This window comes from Choloepus didactylus, chromosome 7 (assembly GCF_015220235.1).
Source record: "Choloepus didactylus isolate mChoDid1 chromosome 7, mChoDid1.pri, whole genome shotgun sequence".
In the NCBI taxonomy this organism is placed as follows: domain Eukaryota; kingdom Metazoa; phylum Chordata; class Mammalia; order Pilosa; family Megalonychidae; genus Choloepus; species Choloepus didactylus.
Window position 1 is genome coordinate 131372143 of NC_051313.1, and position 19138 is coordinate 131391280.

Sequence of the window (19138 nt, forward strand, 5' to 3'; positions counted from 1 at the left end):
AGTAGAACGAGCACATCGCACCCTAAAAAATGCCCTGTGCCGTCTAGCTGACAGCACCCTCAATCTCACAAAACAACGCCCCCGAGATCTTTTACATCATGCTCTTTTTGTTCTTAATTTCCTAACTCTGGATGATGAAGGACACTCTGCAGCTGATAGACACTGGCATCCCAAAACACGAACGCAGCAAGCCACCGTTATGTGGCGCGACCCCTTAACATCAAAATGGAACGGGCCCGACCCCATTATCATCTGGGGACGAGGCTCTACTTGCATATATGACCAAGAAAAAGAGGGTCCTCGCTGGCTTCCAGAAAGACTAATAAGACATGTTAATCCTCCACTGTCACAACAAGCCCCAAAATCCCCCCTTTCCTTTAACAATAACCTTTCCAGGGAACAAACCCCTCCCTGAGAAAAAATTTTTCTTTCTCTCTTCCAGCACATTGCCAACTTTGCTGTAGCCTGCCCAGAACACGCCCAACCTACGTGCAGCCGGCAACCAAGAGAAGCCCAACTTACAGGTTTGCCCCATCGCTAAGGCCACATGAACTATTGGCTCTTACTAATTGGCTCTCTGGCCTTGCTGTTTGCAGCCGGATTGGCAGCTGTTGCCCCAGAACATTGGAGCCCGTTAGAAAGACTCCTGCTTGCTATAACGTACTTGTGCATTGTAGGGTGCATCACTCTGCTAGCTTGCTTTCCTTAACAGAAGAAACCTATAACCCCTATTAGTATGGCCTTGTTAAGCCTACTGCCATTTAAGGTTGCCACCTTACATTTTCTCCTGCAGAGTGTGCTTAATGACCCAGGTACCGCTATCCACAGTCCCAATCCCCACCAGCCTTGGAAATGGACCTTGGCACGATGGGACGATTCCAAGATTGTGCAAACCCACGTTACCGCAGGACGCCCTTCCTTCGTTGTTTACGCCTGTGACCTAATCCTGTTCCCGGAGGGCACACCTTGCCTTAACCAGGCCCAATATTACATGTGCCCATCCTCAAACCCCGGGAAACAGTACTGCAATGCTCCCAACCAATACTACTGTGCATACTGGGGGTGTGAAACATTAGCCACTACTTGGAAGCCTTACGCCCCTGATCATTACCTAACTTTAAAATGGGCCCCTTTTGGCTGCAAGCCCCGTGACCATTCCATCAATCCTTATTACGATAAATGTAATTGTCAAAAACTAAATCTCACCGTACAGCTCCCTACTGATCCCTCCTGGCTAATCGGTCGAACCTGGGGCTTCAGAGTCTATTTGGAAGGAGTCGACCCAGGGAGTCTTATCATAATAAAAAAGGAAGCGGTACAGCAAAAACCATTCGCCATTGGGCCAAATGTAGTGCTCGCTCCCCCGCCCCCAACTACCCCTCCTCGCAAACCCGCCAATTATTCCTCTACTACCATCTCCACTGATTCTTCCTCTACTACCAACCCAACATTGTCACCCTCAAGCTCTTCCATAGAGCTTAAGCCAATCTATAACTCACTTTGGTCAGTGCTCCAAGCCACCTTTCTCTCCCTAAACTCCTCCCAGCCTAACCTTACTCGCAGTTGCTGGCTATGTTTCTCTGTCAACCCCCCTTTTTATGACGCTGTAGCCCTTAATACCTCATTTAATATTTCTAACGAAGACAATCCTCCCCAATGTCCTTGGAATACAACAAAAATCGGCCTCACCATGCAATCCGTTATCCACTCTGGGCATTGTATTGGTAACGTTTCCCCCTCCTTAAAAAAGGTCTGTGCACAGTCGTCCTTTCCATCGCAAGGTAAATTCTATATTCCCCCAATAGGGGCAAAATGGCTGTGCTCTTCCATGGGACTTACTCCTTGCGTTTCAGCAAGAGCCCTCACTGAAACAAAGGAAATGTGCCTCTTAGTGGCTGTGCTGCCCCGTGTCCTCTTCCATGAAGAAAAAGACCTTTATCAACACTGGGACGCGCAGCCTCCAACCATGCTAAGAAGCAAAAGAGAACTTGTCACGGCTGTCACTATTGCCTCTCTTTTAGGTATTGCTGGCCTAGGCACTGGAACCGCCTCTATCATTCTCCAACGCCAAGGCTTCTCCCACCTAAGAGCTGCTATAGACGAAGATTTGGCCCGCATTGAAACCTCCATCACCCATCTTGAGAAATCCCTTACATCTTTATCGGAGGTTGTTCTCCAAAACAGGAGAGGCTTAGATCTACTTTTCCTTAAGCAAGGAGGGCTTTGTGCTGCACTAGGTGAGGAATGTTGCTTTTACGCTGACCATTCTGGCGTAGTTAGAGATTCCATGACCAAACTTAGGGAAGGAATTGCAAACTGCAAACGTGAACGGGAAACCCAAGGAGGTGCCTCCTGGGGGTTCGACGGAATCCTTCCTTACCTCCTCCCTATACTAGGCCCTTTAATAACCATACTCCTTATAATATCCTTTGCACCTTGGGCCATCAAAAGAATAATACAGCTAGTAAAGGACCAAATTGATTTTGCCCTAGGCAAGCCTATTCAAGTGCACTATCACCGGCTTCACCTCGCTGACCAAGGTATAAATCCAGCTTAACTAACTGCTACCCACCCTTACGGGTGAAAGGCCCCCTCCTACGGGAGCAGCATATAACTCGAAAATATGCTTCAAGCGTGTGCCTTGATTGGTACCGCTGGGTGCAAGGCAAAGCACTGCAAAGGAGGGCCAAAACAATTAAAGGCCATTTTCGAGCTCCTTGAGAAGTATGCCTCATTTGCATAGGGGTTTGCTCTGCACAAATCCCCCTCCCCAGAAAAACAGAGCCACAAACAACTTGGGGAATGAGGCCTTTACTTCCCCCAGCAGGTTAATGCCAAAAGAATGCTCAATCAGCATTCTTCCTCCATCCTTTTGAAAAACAAAGGGAGGAAATTATAACTGCTTTCCAGTCCTTCTTCTCAGATTATTCCCAGAGACCTCCTTGATTGGCATCTGGGGACTTTCTAATCTCTTGAGTCATATATTTATAGAAAATCTTTGGTTAACTCTTACACATAATAAAGTATAGTCATTTGTGGGTATTTACTCAGTTTAACTCTTGGCAAGCAATCTAGTATCCAAGTTATTAGATTCAACTTGTATCCAATTTATCATACCCATATCCTAACAATATTGTTTAAATGTCTTCAAAGAACTAATATAGGACCAGCTGGTAGCAACCTTTGATCTATTGGAATCAAGACCCAAAGGAATATACTCTTCTATCGTTATTGCTTAAAGCAGCAAGCTGCACCATGCAAGGATTGTCACTGTTGGAAAAGGACTAGACAGGGGGAAAAAAAAGAGGGAAACTGATGTATGAAGAGCTCATTCTGGAATGCAGCAAGCAGGAGGCAGATTCAGTCTGTAATCTAGATAACAGCATCATGAAGGCAGGCAAAATCGATACTGAAAGTTCGTGAGAGAACTGTGAGGAGAAATACAGAAGGAAACAAAAGCTAAAGACAAGAGTCAGAGTGGAAAAGGGGAGCAGAAGTCTGGATCAAGGGGATGCAGCCCAGTTTTCAGGAGAGCAGCAGGGGACTGATTAATCTGTCTTATAATGAAACAATTTTGAAAGGAGTGTGCCCATCAGTTCATGCCCCACCGCTTCTTAAATGTGCCAGTCAGCCCTTGGAATGGTGAGGAATATTGAGTGATCAAAAACACCCTTTAAAGAATGGCATGTGGTACTCAAAAACCAAGGACATACAATTCCATGGACATGATCAGACATCTTGAGTCCTTAAGCTCTGAACACTCCAGGAAACAATGGCTCAAGCTTGCAAAAATCTTTTCAGGAAAAGAAAATCCAGCTTCTAGTTGCATAGAATTCGTAAAACCAGACTCAACTCTTTTACAAAATAAATACATAATGGGATGGCCAAAACTAGCATAAGTCAAATCAATTTGAGAATAAAGAACAGACTCATGACAGGCCTGAGCTGTTGGTGACAAGGGACAGAGACCATTTTGATTTGGATATTTCATAACAGAACTCTTTGTAGGATGAAAGGAAGTTTTAAGCAAAAGTTCCAGGTAAGAGGGAGTGATTTAGATGTGAATTCTCTTTATTCAAGCCCAAATGTTAGAGCACCTAAAAGGGAAAAAGAATCTCTAAGTATTTTGGTAAAGGTAACAAAGATGCCCATCCTCTAATGAATCTACCTAAGACAGCCAAAGACTTAGTTCTCGCCCATATTTTAAGAGCCTTTTGGAAGAAAGAGGCAGATATCAGGAAGAAAATGAACTCTTTCTATTTCTACTAATTCTCATTTGTTCCTTTTTTAAAAAGTTCCATAAAAATTCAAAGGAGAATCTCTGAGATCTCTTTCTTAAGATAGAAGTAGGGAGCTAAAGGAAATAGTGATGACGGCTTATGGATCAGAGTGTAACAAGGTACTATAACTTTGTGCAGGCTTCATATATCATGAAGAAACTATTTACCAAGTTTTGAATTAAGGATATGATATTGATATAGATTATTAAGCACCACATTTTTTCTAGAAAAAATTTGTTTCAAATTTTAATGATATGACACTTATGTTCTCTGATAAAAACTCCTTGGTATGTACCTTAACTTCTCTATGACCCAGTCCTCTCATTAGCAAAAAAGGTCACTAAAACAGTGATAGGAGAAAAAATGTATTTCCCTAGGACACATCTTGTTATTAAATTCGAATTCCCTAACAAATGTTACAAACTCTCAGGAAAGAGAAAATGATCCACCATTTTTTTTTTTTTTTTAAAGCATGGCACTGTGAAATTTAAGGCACTGGGATGTCAATTGCCTTGGTCTGATTGTTGCCTGAGCCACTGGCAAGAAGGAGAATAAGAAACCTGGGAAGGGGATTGGAGGAGCTCCCTCCTTCCGTCTTTCAGAAAGTTGATGGGAATTTTCAAAATACCAAATTGCCATGGCAAACTAAGGAAGTTGCCCATCATCTACCCAAAGTTGTTGTCACTATACTCAGAATTACCTTCATTTTAACAAGTATATCAGGGAAAATATATTATGTGCTTATATACGCTGTTCATCTTGTTTCATAAAATAGGGGTTCAGGGCCTTTCTCCTAGTGCATAACATATATTACAACATAAATTATCCAAATGAACATTTATGTACAATGCATTACGCTGGGAAATTCAGGGATGAAAACTGTGTTTTAATCACAGGAGTATGAGCCCCATTCAATAAGGGAATCTGAAAAGGTTGATTTCCTTGTTCCAAAAAACGATCCAGAACAGAATGTTGTTTATATCTTAATGCCCAAGTGAAGTGGAGATTATACACTCCACCAAGAAGCATTCCTTGAAGCTCTGTGCTGGGTATGAGGACACCAGAGAAAACAACTTCCCTCAAATTCCCTAGCTCTCATAGTGTTGGGGAGAGAGCAGGAAAAACAAAGTTGAGATCTACAATGGTCAGTGCAACACTGGTGTTAGGAACGAAGGGGATAAAGTATGGTAGTGATGGTAGCACATCATTGTAGATGTAACGAATGTCGCTGAGTCATCACTACACACTTAAAAAATGGTCAAGATGGCAAACTTTATGATTGACGTACACACACACACACACACGTTTATGTATATATAACCACAATAAAAGTTTTAGGAAAAGAACAAAGGGGAAGCAATGTCTAACTCTACCTTGGTCCTAGAACAACTAGATTGAGAGGATTATAACTGAGTTGAATCTTTGAAGATAAATAGCGGACTGGAAAGGGGTTCATTTCAAGAAGGGAAAACAGCAACACAATACATTTGGGGACTTGCAAAGGGTTCAGTATGGCTGGGAAGAGAGAAGTTGAGAATGCAAAAAGTAGGGAATTCTACTGAAGACTTTTATAACTTGAGTGAGAATTGGAATTTAGTCTGAAGAATATTAAGTAGGGGAGTGGTATGAGCAGATTTTTCATTTTAGGATCTATCAAAAGACATTTCTAGAAATACCATGTAGGCTGGGCCACAGTGGTGAGGAATAGGCACAGGGAAACTAATTAAGACAAAATTGTGATAAAGCAACTATGTTTGTGACTCAGAATTTAAAGAATTTGGTATATGACAATGTGGAAAGAGAGGACACAGGAAGAATTTAAGAATTCCTCTTTTAAGAACCTAGGTCAAGAGTGATGCTACTGCTTGAGACAGAAGACAGCACAGAAGTAGGAGTGGGTTTGGACTGGGATGCCAAAGAAGAGGATGATATTTTTAAGAGTGAGGTTTTAACCATTTTTAGTCCTTGCCACCTCTGAGAATACCATTCTCAGAAAAATACACATACCCACACCTACATCATACATGTAGAATATAATTTTAGGGTAATCTCGGTTCACCTTTGAAGACTCTTCTTTTAATACCCTCTTAACCAAGAGTAAGTAAAGAAGAAAACTGAAGTGAAATCCTGAGGGACACTAGCATTAAAAGGGTGGTTAAAGAAGGACAATTCAGCGAAGGAAATTGAGGATGAATATTCAGGGTTAGATGGAGAGCCGGGAGAGAATGACATCATGGATTCAAGAAAGTCGCAAATTTCCAGTAGTAGGAAATGGGCAGCAGAAATATCAAATGTTATACAGATGGAGTGAGAAATGGAGTGAGAAATAAACACAGTCTTTGGTGTTCATTGGTCTGTAGATCGTTGGTCCAGAATCCAGACAACTGTAATGAGAAATGAATGAGGAAAGAAGAATCTATGCAGACACCGTCTCAAAAGGAATGACAAGAAGTCTGAATGAGAAACTAAGACAACAGATTCCTACATATTATTTATGGATGTGGTAGAGGCAAAACTTAAGCACGCTCTCTGGTTGAAGAGAAGGAGCAAAGGAGTGAGAAAGAAGGAGAGGGGAAGGAAAATTAACTCAGTAACTTCTTAAAATTAATCAGGTTGATTTTATGGCAGAGAAGGAACATTTTCTATGAGACAGAACAGAGGCGGAAGCCAACTCCCTGCTGTGGATAACAAGAGATTGAACATGATGGCATTTATCATCTTTGTAAAGTATAAGGCAAGTTTACATGTGCTGAGAGAGTATATTTGTTGGGTGGTTTTTGGTGGAAATGGAAAAAGGAAGATAGGTTATAACTATTAGCATGGTATCTTTTCTTGATCGCCCTAGCCCCACCACCAAGAACAATGTATGGCACACAATGAGAACTCAACAAATATACGTTGAATGAATGACTGCAATTTGAGGAATTTAGGTGCTGCTAAGGGTTGAATTGTATCTCCCCAAAAAAGCACAGTCAATGCAAACAGGACCTGTGAAGATGTGATTGGTTAAGATGGGGTCATAAGGGAATAGGGTAGGCCCTTAATCCAGTAGGACTGATGACCTTATAAGAAGGGGTGAAGAGATTTGGACTCATGACGGGAGAACAGCATGGATGATGCAGGCAGAGCCTGGGGTGCTGCAGCTGCAAGCCCAGGAGCCCCCAGAATGGCCAGCAACCCACCAGAAGCCAGGAAGAGGCAAGCAAGGGTTCTCTCCCTTACACGTTTCAGAGGCAGCATGGCCCTGCTTATGCTTTGATTTCGGTCTTTTAGCTTCCAAACCGTGAGTCAATAAATTTATGCTGTTTTAAGTCAGCTAGTTTGTGGTACTTTGATATGGCAGTTTTAGGAAAATAAGACAGGTGTGTCAAACAATTTAGAGCAGCTGACATGTCAAATGAGAATGAAAACCAGGGAAAAGTAAAAAGTGAGCTGAATATTTTTAAGGGGTCCAAGAAAAGAAAGCCCAGAGGTATTGTAATTTATCGATATTCCCTAATGCAAGCTCTGGATGACCTGCAGTGATCTTAGGATGAAAAGATATACAAGCCCCCTCAGGAGCTATTCAACCTGGCAGTCCTCATACATCCTTAGAAAACAGGTATCCATTTAATGAATAAGTAATACTGACAGTTGGCAGATAAGACATGTAACTTTCTTATCCAACACCCAATACTCTCCAGCCAAGATAGACAATGTGGAAAAATTAGTTAATTACACTGTCAGTTGGTTACCTGGACTCTGTGGGCCACACAAAAGAAAAAAAAAAAAAAAAAACAGAAAGCAAGGGCTGACAGACTGCTCTGCAGCCTGCCATCAGTTTAGAAAAACAAGAGGGTTAGCTAATCTGTGCTTCGTATTCTGTAGATGACATTCTCAGGTCTGAAGCCATTCAAATCTAAAAACAAAAATCCCACTCAAATCCAAAATAACGGTCACTGAACAATGGAAAATGGAAGGAATATTATTAAATCCCCTCTGATGAAAGGCTGTTGAAATGGATTCCCAGTGACTTGGGCTGCATGATGGGTTATAGACACTGTATTCAGGTGTCATTTGAATTCACATTGTGTCTAATAAATCACAGTATGTTCATGTGTCCTATTAAAACTGCATTCTACCTTACCAGGTCTGAATAATTTGTATAAAATTGATTGCTACAGTGCTCACTAGAAGCTCTAATTGCATTCCTAGTATAACTTAAAATGATAACCTTATCTTAATTAGTAGCATGATGCAGAAATGCTTTTGAAAGCCTCTGAGAATTAACCTGCATTTTTAAACAGAAGCCCTGGGGCTTAAAAAAAAAAAAAAAACTACTGAAAAAAAATTCATGTTGAATACATGAGCCAATGTTAATTTATCATAACTACAAAGGAAAATAATCACATGGTGAGAGACTAAGCAACACAGCTAACACATCCTCTGATCAGGCAGTTTGCATTTCTCTCAGTAGAATCATACACAATATAACTCTAGTCCTAGACCTCCCTGGCATCTCCTGTGACTGGCCTCCACAGAAAAGTCTCTGGTTATCCTAATAAGGCTCACCATCTAGCATAACTGGAGTCCCACGATTGTGGGAATAAGGGGACAAATTAATTGAGGGATATGTATTGTCTCCACAGGAAATTAATCACCAGACAGATTACTTCCATAGGCTCCCACACCAGGCTTCTCCAATTATCCATCCTTGTTCAATTAATGCTGGCCCTCATCATACATCCCAACCTTCCTAACACCCACGTTTAGAATGTCTTAGCCAAACTTTAGAAGTAAAAGATTCCCCGTGGGAGAGATTATGATTTGCGTGTGTGTGTGTGTGTTTTCCATATTATCACACTGGTAAAATGATGTGTCTTGGCTAACAAACTCAAATCATTATCTCATGCAGCACATCAGGACATATGAAATTTAACATTTCGAACGACTACCTTAACTTTTGTGCATTGAAGGGCAGTATCAAGAAAGTGAAAAGACAACCTATAAAATGTGAGAAAATGGTTACAAATCATATATCTGATAAGGGTTTAATATCCAGAATACATAAAAGAAATCCTACAGCTCAACAACAAAAGACAAATAATGCAATAAAAAATGGGCAAAGGACTTGAATGTATCTTTCCCAAAAGAAGATATACAAATGGCCATAAAGTACATGGAAAGATGTTCAACATCATTAGCCATTTGGGAGATGCAAATCAAAACCACAATGAGATGCCACTTCATACCCACTCAGATAGCTATTATTTTTTAAAAATAGAAAATAACAACTGTTGGCAAATATATGGAAAAACTGGAATTCTCCTGTAATGCTGGTGAAAATGTAAAATGGTGCACATGCTGTGGAAAACAGTTTGGGGCTTCCTCAGAGAGTTAAACATAGAATTAACATATGACCTGGCGATTCCACTCCTTGGTATATAACACAAAGAACAGAAAGCAGGGATTCAAACAGATACTTGTACACCAATGTTGGTAGAAGTATTATTTACAATAGCCAAAAGGTGGAAACAACCCAAGTGTCCATCAACACACGAATGGACAAACAAAATGTGGTATATTTGTACAATGGAATATTATTCAACAGTAGAAAGGAACAAAACTTTGATACATGCTATAACCTGTATGAACATTGAAAACATTATGCTTAGTGAAAGAAGCCAGACACAAAAGGACAGATATAAATATCTAGATGAAATATCTAGAATAAGCATATTCATAGAGAGAGAAAATAGATTAGCGGTTACCAGGGGCTGGAGGGAAAAATAAATGGGGAGTTATTGCTTAATGGTACAGAGTTTCTGTTTAGAGTGAGGACAACGTTTTGGTAATGGATGGTGGCAATGGTAGCATGATATTGTGAATATAATTAATAACAATGAGCTGTCTAATTAAAAATGGTTAAAATGGCAAATTTTACGATATGTATGTTACCTTAATAAAATTAACATTAAAAAAAAAATCTTAAACTACATTATGGAAAAACAGAAGACTGCAGTAAGTTCTAATTGTAAAAACCCACAGTAGATATGAAAGACTGTTGGATACACTGCTTGTAAATTTAGGTTGCCTTTTCATAAACACCATGCAGCTTGGCATATCTCGACAAGTGTCCAGCCAAAGAAATCTACTGAGTAGACCTTATTAGCATATAAATGTTGCTGCTTCTAGAAATGTTAAACACATGTTACTACGAGAGCACTACTCTCCTGAGCTTGGCCTGAGGTATCCAGGCCGATACCACTTCAGAGGAATTGCCCCCCTATAATGCAATTTGGTACTTTTGTTATTTGAAAATGAATATGGTGCTCAAAAATTTTTGTTTTCTCCTCCATATAGGATTAAAGAACAGTTTTGTCTAGGTTTACAAGGCTATAGCTAGTAGGGAACATTATACTAGGATACTCTCATTAGAAGGTGTTTCAGTTTGCTAATGCTGCCATTATGCAAAACACCAGAAATGGATTGGCCTTTATAAAGGGGGTTTATCTGCTTACAAATTTATAGTTCTACAGCTATAAAAGTGTCCAAACTAAGTCATAAACATGAGTATACCTTCACTGGAGAAAGGCCATTGGTGTCTGGAAAACCTCTGTTAGCTCGGAAGGCACGTGGCTGTTGTCTGCTGATCCTGGGTTGCATTTCAAAGAGGTGTTCTCCAAAATGTCTCTGCATCAGCTTCTTGGGGCAAACTCTGGGCTAGTATCTCCAAAGCGTCAGCAAAAGTCTGCTTTCAACGGCCATCTCCAAAATGTCTCTCTCAGCTGCAGCACTGAGCTCCTTCCACTCTTATACTGCTCCAGTAAACTAATGAAGACCCACGCTGAATTGGCAGGGCCACACCTCCATGGTAATAATCTAATCAAAGGTACCCACAGTTGGATGGGTCACATCTCAGTGGAAACAACCTCATCCAAAGATTCCAACCTAATCAACGCTAATACGCCTGCCCCCACGAGATTGCATGAAAGAACATGGCATTCTGGGGGACATAATACATCCAAACTGGCACAGAAAGGAATATAAAATTAGTAAAAAGCAATGACGTATAAATGCTTCTAACAGATTTGGAATTGTAGAGATATGAAATACCATCTAGTTTAATTTACTGGCATAGACTATAACAATATTAAACATAGGAAAATACAGTTGCATATGAATATTCTTTCAAAAACAATCTGTTAAAGTTGTCAGTACCTTCTTTAATAGGATTCGAACAATTTGTAGAAATGCCTACTATGTACAAGGAGCTATGTGTTGTGATTGACATGAAGGTCAACTGCTTTTACAAGGTAGCAAAGCATCCTTCAAGTTTATGTTCAGCGTTTCTTCAATAAGAAAGGGCATTTCAGAGAAGTATTATTGTGTGTAGTATATATAGGTATATATTTGCATAAGCAAATTATTCATACCTTGAAATCTCTATAAATGTATATATTACTGAGCACTTTTCCTCTTATTTGAAACTCTATCTTTGGGCTTGGGTAAGGAGATTAAAGACTAAACATATATTAGCACTGTAAAATTTCAGCCTGAAAACCCCAGTGGAAGAGATATTTTAATCAACAGATATTTAAAATTGAGTGACCTCAATTCTGTTTAACAAGACTGTTTGCTCTAAAGAAGGAAAGCCCTCATATAATTTAGTTTGCTTTTCGTTTCTTTGCTGTGACAGCCACATACTGATAGAATCTTCAGGTTGCAAATCCTAAATCTTTTCACCATTGCAGTTATGGTCTCATTTACAACGTTAATGTGCTAAATAGGGACTGCATGAAAATCTTCAATTATTTTCAGACAGTCTAAGTAACATTGCTGCTAATTCTAATGTCCAGGAAGCATAATCATCATAACCTCCACTGATCCCAACAAGGATTCTTCCAGCTCTTTTTAAATGCATTAATCACCCCTATGAAAGTCACTGCTTGTTTTTAACGAAGATAATGTATGTTACTGGGATTATACCACTGCATGCAGAATCATTAAAGAGAGATAGATCAGAATTTATGATTAAGCCTTTGGACAGCAGGGTACAATTTTAACCATAAAAATCACAATCTGCAAGGATAGTGACCAAAGCAGAGGAACCATTAAAGACTTATAATTAGCATCAATCAAGGTGACACTACTGTTGACATCTTTATTACTTTAAATACACTAATCAAATACTTCTGCATTGAGATTGAAAGATTGATAGGCAGCTAGACATAGAAAACATCCCTATGGAGAACAATTTAAAATGATCTGCTGGAAAGGTAACTGAAAAGCACTGATATTAGGCAAGTGGGAGCCAGACAGACAGATTAGAAATGGAAGAACTCAAAATGGACCTACTGGCCTGGGAGGGGTCTTACATGGATGCTTCATTGCCAAGCTTTCCTCCAAATACACACCTATTTGCATGTCCCTTCTGTGCAACCCACTGGACTTACTCAATTTGGATGGAAAAATAACTCAGTGGAATATAAGCTTTCAGGCTACTCTGTCAGGTAAATGAATAGCAGAGCACAACAGCTCAGAATTCACTCACTTTCTAGCCTTCTCTTTACACATGCACATGGAAGTGAAAGATAAAGGGAGAGCTGAACTTGGTGTTATTTACATAATTACAATAGGGGCTATCAATATTATCTAATTGCATCAGTGCTCAGTTTCATACCACACAGACTCTGAAATACACCATTATTATTACTGCTTATATAAATATTTCAGTTTTAATGAACAAGGAGCCGTTTGACATCTTTGCCACCCCTTGAGCCCATATGGCATTATACCTTAATGACTGTAATTTTTAAGAAGGCGCCCTTCTCCAGCAGTTCAATGTTCAAAACTGAATTCTTAAGCTTAAGGATACAGACCATAAAGTAAGAATGTGAAGTAGTTTTCAGACAACAAAATCAGGATCAGAATTTTGGATGAAGATTTGCCAAGATTTCTACCAATGATACTTCATCTTTGCCAAATGAGATTATAATAGAAAAACTTCCCTTTTGAAGAGGATGAACCCTAAGAATCATTTTGGCTCCAAAGTTCGACTTTATTTATAGGTTCCTTAATTGGTGTAACCACCAATAGGCTTAAAGAAATATATTGCATTTTTGCTGAATTAGACACCTGCTTCTTAAAAAAAAAAAAAAAAAAAAAAAATGTGTGTGTGTATCCATGAAAAATTGGGCGGAGTCCAAGGAAATTCTCCATTGCTTCTTTCCAAGCAATGAAGAAAAAACTGAGGAAAGGGAATGAATAACAGATCTGAAACAAATGGAAGGAGCAAATCATTCAAAATACAATGTCCACAATTCCCTGAAGGAACGCAAGCTAACTCAAATCCAGTTCTATTTCAAATTCTGTGGTAAAGGGAAGATTTTCCTGTATAGCATGATAGACTGACAGAGGCAAAGTAATAAGAAAAATGCTATAATTGGGCTATTGAAAACCCCATTAATTTAAGCCAACATTTATCAAATCACTCCTTCTAAAGCACTATGCTACAATTTTAAAAAGGTTCCAGTAGTCTGAATTTCTCTTAAATGAAGATATTAACCTCTTCTGGCTCTTAAAAGACTAGTCCATTACATTTGAATAGGTTTTTACAGTTTACAAAGTTATTTTATATGCACTAAATTATGCATTAACTGTGTAAGGTAGATAAGATTATTTCCATTTTACAGATGAGGTTACAGACTTATGAGAATTTAAGGGTTCTGCAGATAGGCACCTGCCTGAGAACTCTCATCTGCTGACTCAGTACTCTATCCCCTACAATATACTGTCCCTGAATTGCTTTCAAATATTCCATAATCTTATTAATTATGGAGAGAAACCACAAGTTATAGCTGACGATTACCTATAGCAGAGCCAAATTTTTAAAAAATTCATATAGCTAGAGAAAGATGCTTGCAATGAAACAGTAAGATATATAATAAAGGTGAGAGAATCCTTCTACTCTGAACATAAGTTTCCTTTGTTTAGAGAAGATTGGTCATCTTGCTACCCCGTCCAAGATTTTATTTTTCACTATTAAGAGACATCTGATTCTCAATGACGCACAAGGGATGGGGAAGGTTGTGAAATATTGCATGAGGCTGACCTTACCACTTATGGAAAACCTGCCAGCCAGACACAAAGTGTCAGCTAAGAATGAGTCAGGGGTGAGCTCTACAGTATCAAAGACCTTTATGTTGAATCCTTAACAAAGGATTGGGGTAAACAAGGCTTACAGGACTGGGAAATGACACAAGTAGAGGACAGTCACTTCCTAATCAGAGATCACGGCCTTTGCCAAAAGTTGCTGAAATATGTACACGGGTGCTTACAAACAGGCATGGAGTAGAGAACTCATTTCAATACAAGCTATGTTCTAGATCCAGCTGCAGAAATATTTGAGCCTTGCCAAATTCTCTTTTCTGCCATACTTAAATAGTTCAAGGCTTACTACTGGTTTATATTTTACAGTTAGTATCATTTTTTTTGTATCAAAAAGAAGAGATAAAAAGATGATAAAATTGAGGAAGCTAAGTGGAAATGAAAGAACTAAGGAGAAAAAATAATTGCATGTAAAGTATACACTACATCAAATAGGAAAAGGAAACTCTCTTCTAACAGAAATGGCAAGAGTAGGTTCATCGCAAGTAGAATGTTACTTTCTGTCCCACTGCATTCTCTTTCACAAGGCTTCAAATTCTCTCCTATCTGCTGCTCCCGCTATAACTCAAGTTGTATAACTTTAGTCTTGAGTTCACTATTAATACAATCCCTGTGAATTAAATGGAGGCTTTTCAATTTTTAAATACAGGTAGGGATATTTTTCATCACATTTATAAGTTCCACAGTGGAACAATTATTGGTAGAAAAAATGAGTTGTGGATATTAAGTACACTGAATTAATTAACAAAAGTTTGATGAATCAAATGGTCTTCTTATTGGCAGAAATATTCTTAGAATCTGGCAATAAATATTCCCACAAGTCATTTTAAATTGTATACATGTTATATTAACAGTTTTCTATGGAAATAGATAAGGAGATTTAATTTATTTAACTTGAGCTTTTTAAAATTTGTTGTCCTCTGTATTCAGATAATGACCACTATAAAGTGTGTAACAGTATCTCCATTGTATGCATACAAAATCATGGGTTTGCTCATCTGACACCCTTTCGTCAATGGTGATCAGAAGACATGGGCTGGAAAAATTCTGCTTGAGGGTGAGGACTCTAAAAGTATGAATATAAAAAGAGTTCTGAAAGAATTGAGGATGAGAATTTACAATAATCTAATGGCAAATTTGGTCTGACTTTGAAAATAAAAGTCAAAGGGCTACAGGCTATCGTAGCACCCTAAAGGAAATCACTTAAATAGTAAGAGTACGTTGTGTGACTCTTGGAGGTACTCTATGGCCCACTGAACACTAATGGAAAAAAAAATTCCTAAGAGGGAAGGAAAAATAAGATTTGATATGTACCTCTCAGGGAAACACACACAAATTGGGTTATCCATAAACCTGGCTGGTGACAAAACACATTACTAGTGAAAAATATCACTGAAGAAAACCCTACAGATCTATTTCTACAATCATGAAGAATAGCTCAACAAATTCAATGAGACTGAAAATGAAAATAAAAAGCTTACAATGTAAGGTGACATAGAATATGCAAACATATCCAAATGGGAGAAATCTCTGAGCATCAAATTGCAGTCTCTCTTCCAATTATAATAGCACCCATCTACTTTCTAAGATCTAAGATACAGATATTCCTGAAATGCACCCAGTGAACCAGAGCAAAGACATGCAACAAATTCATGGCTCAAGGAAAAGACTATATGCCATAAATTCACTAATGCTAAAGATGAATGAATATGCAGAGATGAGATGCTTTGTATGGAAGCCCATAAGAGGTTACAACTGTCTTATAAAATATGTTTGCTCTGTATCCCTCATATTCTGTTCTCTCTGTCCATTATATGACTAAGTCTACTGTACATCAAATAAGAGTGGATCATTTCTAATTTAATACTGACACAAATCCTTGGCAACTCTTACACTATTGACTTTGACATAGAATATTGATCCTTAATTTATGAAACATTGACTCATTTTCATTGTTCTCTGCATTTTTCCTACAACATGAACTTTTCTATAGACTGTTGTTTTGTTTTGTCTAGATATACTCATAAACTATCATGTGGACAGACTCTTCTAGTGAGATTTTGATTAAAAGTGTCAAATCAAAAGAATCAGTTGCATGCCAGTTAACAAGCCTATTTTCATTTTATATACAATTTGATAAAGTTTTATTCCCATAATTTTTTTAAACTAAAAAAAAGGTATAAGAGGCCCAACAAATAACCATACCATTGCAAACAGAGCACACATGCATTTTCCAGAGGGAAACAAGATGAGGTCCAATACAGTAGCATTTCTGGTGGTTCCTGAGCATAGAAAGAGGGATCTGAGCTGGAGGCTGTTCTCTTTCTTCTTTCTTTCACCAACTATCTGCTCTTGAATGAAACTTCAATTTCCTCACCTGAAACATAACCATAATAATATTGCCGTTTATCTCATGTTATGGTAAGGAACAGATGAGAGGATATATGTGAAAGCACTTTGTATGACATTAAAGTGTTACAAACACAAAAATGATAAATGAGAAGACTATATATGTGTAAGTCATAAACAAAAAAGAAGGCAGACCACGAATAATTTGAAATTTACTCATTATTTACAAAAACTAAAATTTAAAAAAGTTGGCTTTCCCACTTCATATCTGATTTCATCTTGTTCAAGGGTCTTCATTCAGACTTGGTGCTGATGGTGGTGGTGGAGGAGGAGGAGGAGAAGGAGGAGGAGGAGGAAGAGGAGGAGGAAGAGGAGACGGAGGAAGTGGAGGAGGAGGAAGAGGAGGAGGAAGAGGAGGAAGAGGAGGAGGAGGAGGAAGAGAGGGAGGAAGAGAAGAAGGAGGAGACAAAGAAGGAGGAGGAAGAGGAGAAGGAGGAAGAGGAGGGGAAGAAGAAGACAACAGTGAAGACGACAACAACGACGAAGAGGAAGATTCAATGCTTTTTCATTTGGTATAAATCATATCCTTCATAAAACTGTCAATTTGGGGTAAATTCTTCATCTTTTGGGTTTTTCTCTCCTGCCCCCTTCTGATGAGGAAGTTTATGTAATATTGTGGTGGAGGGAGGGTGGCTGCTTTGAGTTTTGCCCTCTCTGGTTTGGCTAGCTGCTAAATTCTGAGTAAGACATAACTAATATTGCCTGGTCTTTGGGATTGGCCCCTATCTCCATGGTAACTGTTTCTGAAGTGCCTGAGATGGGCCATTCAGCATCGGCATTGGACAATGATTGCTTCTGGCCATCTCCGGCTTTTGACTCAGGTCCTCAGTATTAGCTCTCACAGGTGAAACTCAAAGACTTGGCAGTATCCACCATGGGGACCCCAATATTTTCTAAGATCACATTGCTCTCTGTCCCTACCCCCAGTCTGTCTCCAAGCATCATTTTGCACCACTGGAGGAACTTTCCCTTCCTATGTGGTTGGGGTTCACTTTATATAAACTCCAGTCTCAGATTCTCAAGCTTTCTTCTTAATATGTAAACGGAAGCTTCAGAATTTTCAACAAACCCCAGCTTTTATGAGAACTTCTCTGACAACTGTACAAGGACACATCTGTTCTAGAATCTGGCCTGAATCTGCCCTCAACCTAAAGCAGTGAAGACTACTGATTCCTATCATCAGTGTGGCAGTGCAGAGCAACAAAATTTACAAGGAATTCTTAAAAAGCATCATTTAAATATTTTTAATTTTTACCCCTTAGTACATTAGCTGGTGGCTTATGATTATGGGAGATTTCAAGATTTTCTTAAATAAAGGAAGAAAGATAACTTTGTGAAATAACAACAATATGGAGTACACATTAATAACCCATTTTATAGACAAGGAAATAAAGACTCAGGGAAGATAAATGACCTTCCCAGTGATGCACAGCTTGTAAGAGGTGAAGCCAGAATTCAAACAGGTCTTTGTGTTCTTACTCCAGTGTTCTTTCCATTACTACTAGAGAAGTTCCCTCACGATGCCTGTCAATCCAAACAGGGAAAATGTCAATATGAATTTCTGCCACTTATACCTAAGCAAAATATGTCTTCTGCTATAACAAAAAAAAGAAGCCCTGTAAGTTATTAAACATGTCTATTCATTATTTTATTCAATCAACTAGCATCTATTGAGTACTTCTGATATAAAAGGCATTATGCTAAGGATTGGAAATTTAAAAAGATAACTGTCCCTGTCTTCATTCTATCACAATAAGATTGGGGAGACAGACAAATGTAATGGTGATATGCACAGGCAAGTTCAGTGCTGTATGACTTTAAGTATTGTGGGGCTCTTAGGGTTTCCAAATCAATTTTTTTCTTACCTCAAATGGTTACTGGAATTATGCAATAATTCTACAGGTAAAAGTTGCATCACTGATGTTGGGAAATGAGGAATCACTTAGACAATAGAAAATGCTTGTCTCACTAAATCTGCAAATCACCAAGGTAAACACAGAAATATAGAAAATGTAGCTGAATGGAAATCATGAGAGCCATTTACCCCCACTTCTTGCCCATTTTTCACTGGCCATTTCATTTTTCAACAATCTCAATGCACTGCAAATAGTTCTTTTCTGGAGCAATTGCTTGTTGGCCACATTCTGCATTCCATAGCTATGTTTGAGAAATCATAACTACTTTCTTTTTGCATTAACCTGCAGCATTAATTTACTGAGCAGAGAGCTCACAAAAAAATGAAGCAACTACACTCATAAGCCTCATACATCTGCATCAGGTGAAAGGTAAGATGTTCAGTT

The 19138-nt window shown here is 38.8% G+C and overlaps 1 long non-coding RNA gene across 1 annotated transcript in view; it reads right to left on the bottom strand.

The window, feature by feature from the left end:
- Window positions 1-19138, bottom strand: part of LOC119539400 — a 316501-nt gene that overhangs the window by 123613 nt on the left and 173750 nt on the right. The window contains exon 3 of the long non-coding RNA XR_005217866.1: window positions 16635-16806. This is a non-coding gene — a long non-coding RNA (uncharacterized LOC119539400). The remainder of the gene's footprint in view (window positions 1-16634; window positions 16807-19138) is intronic.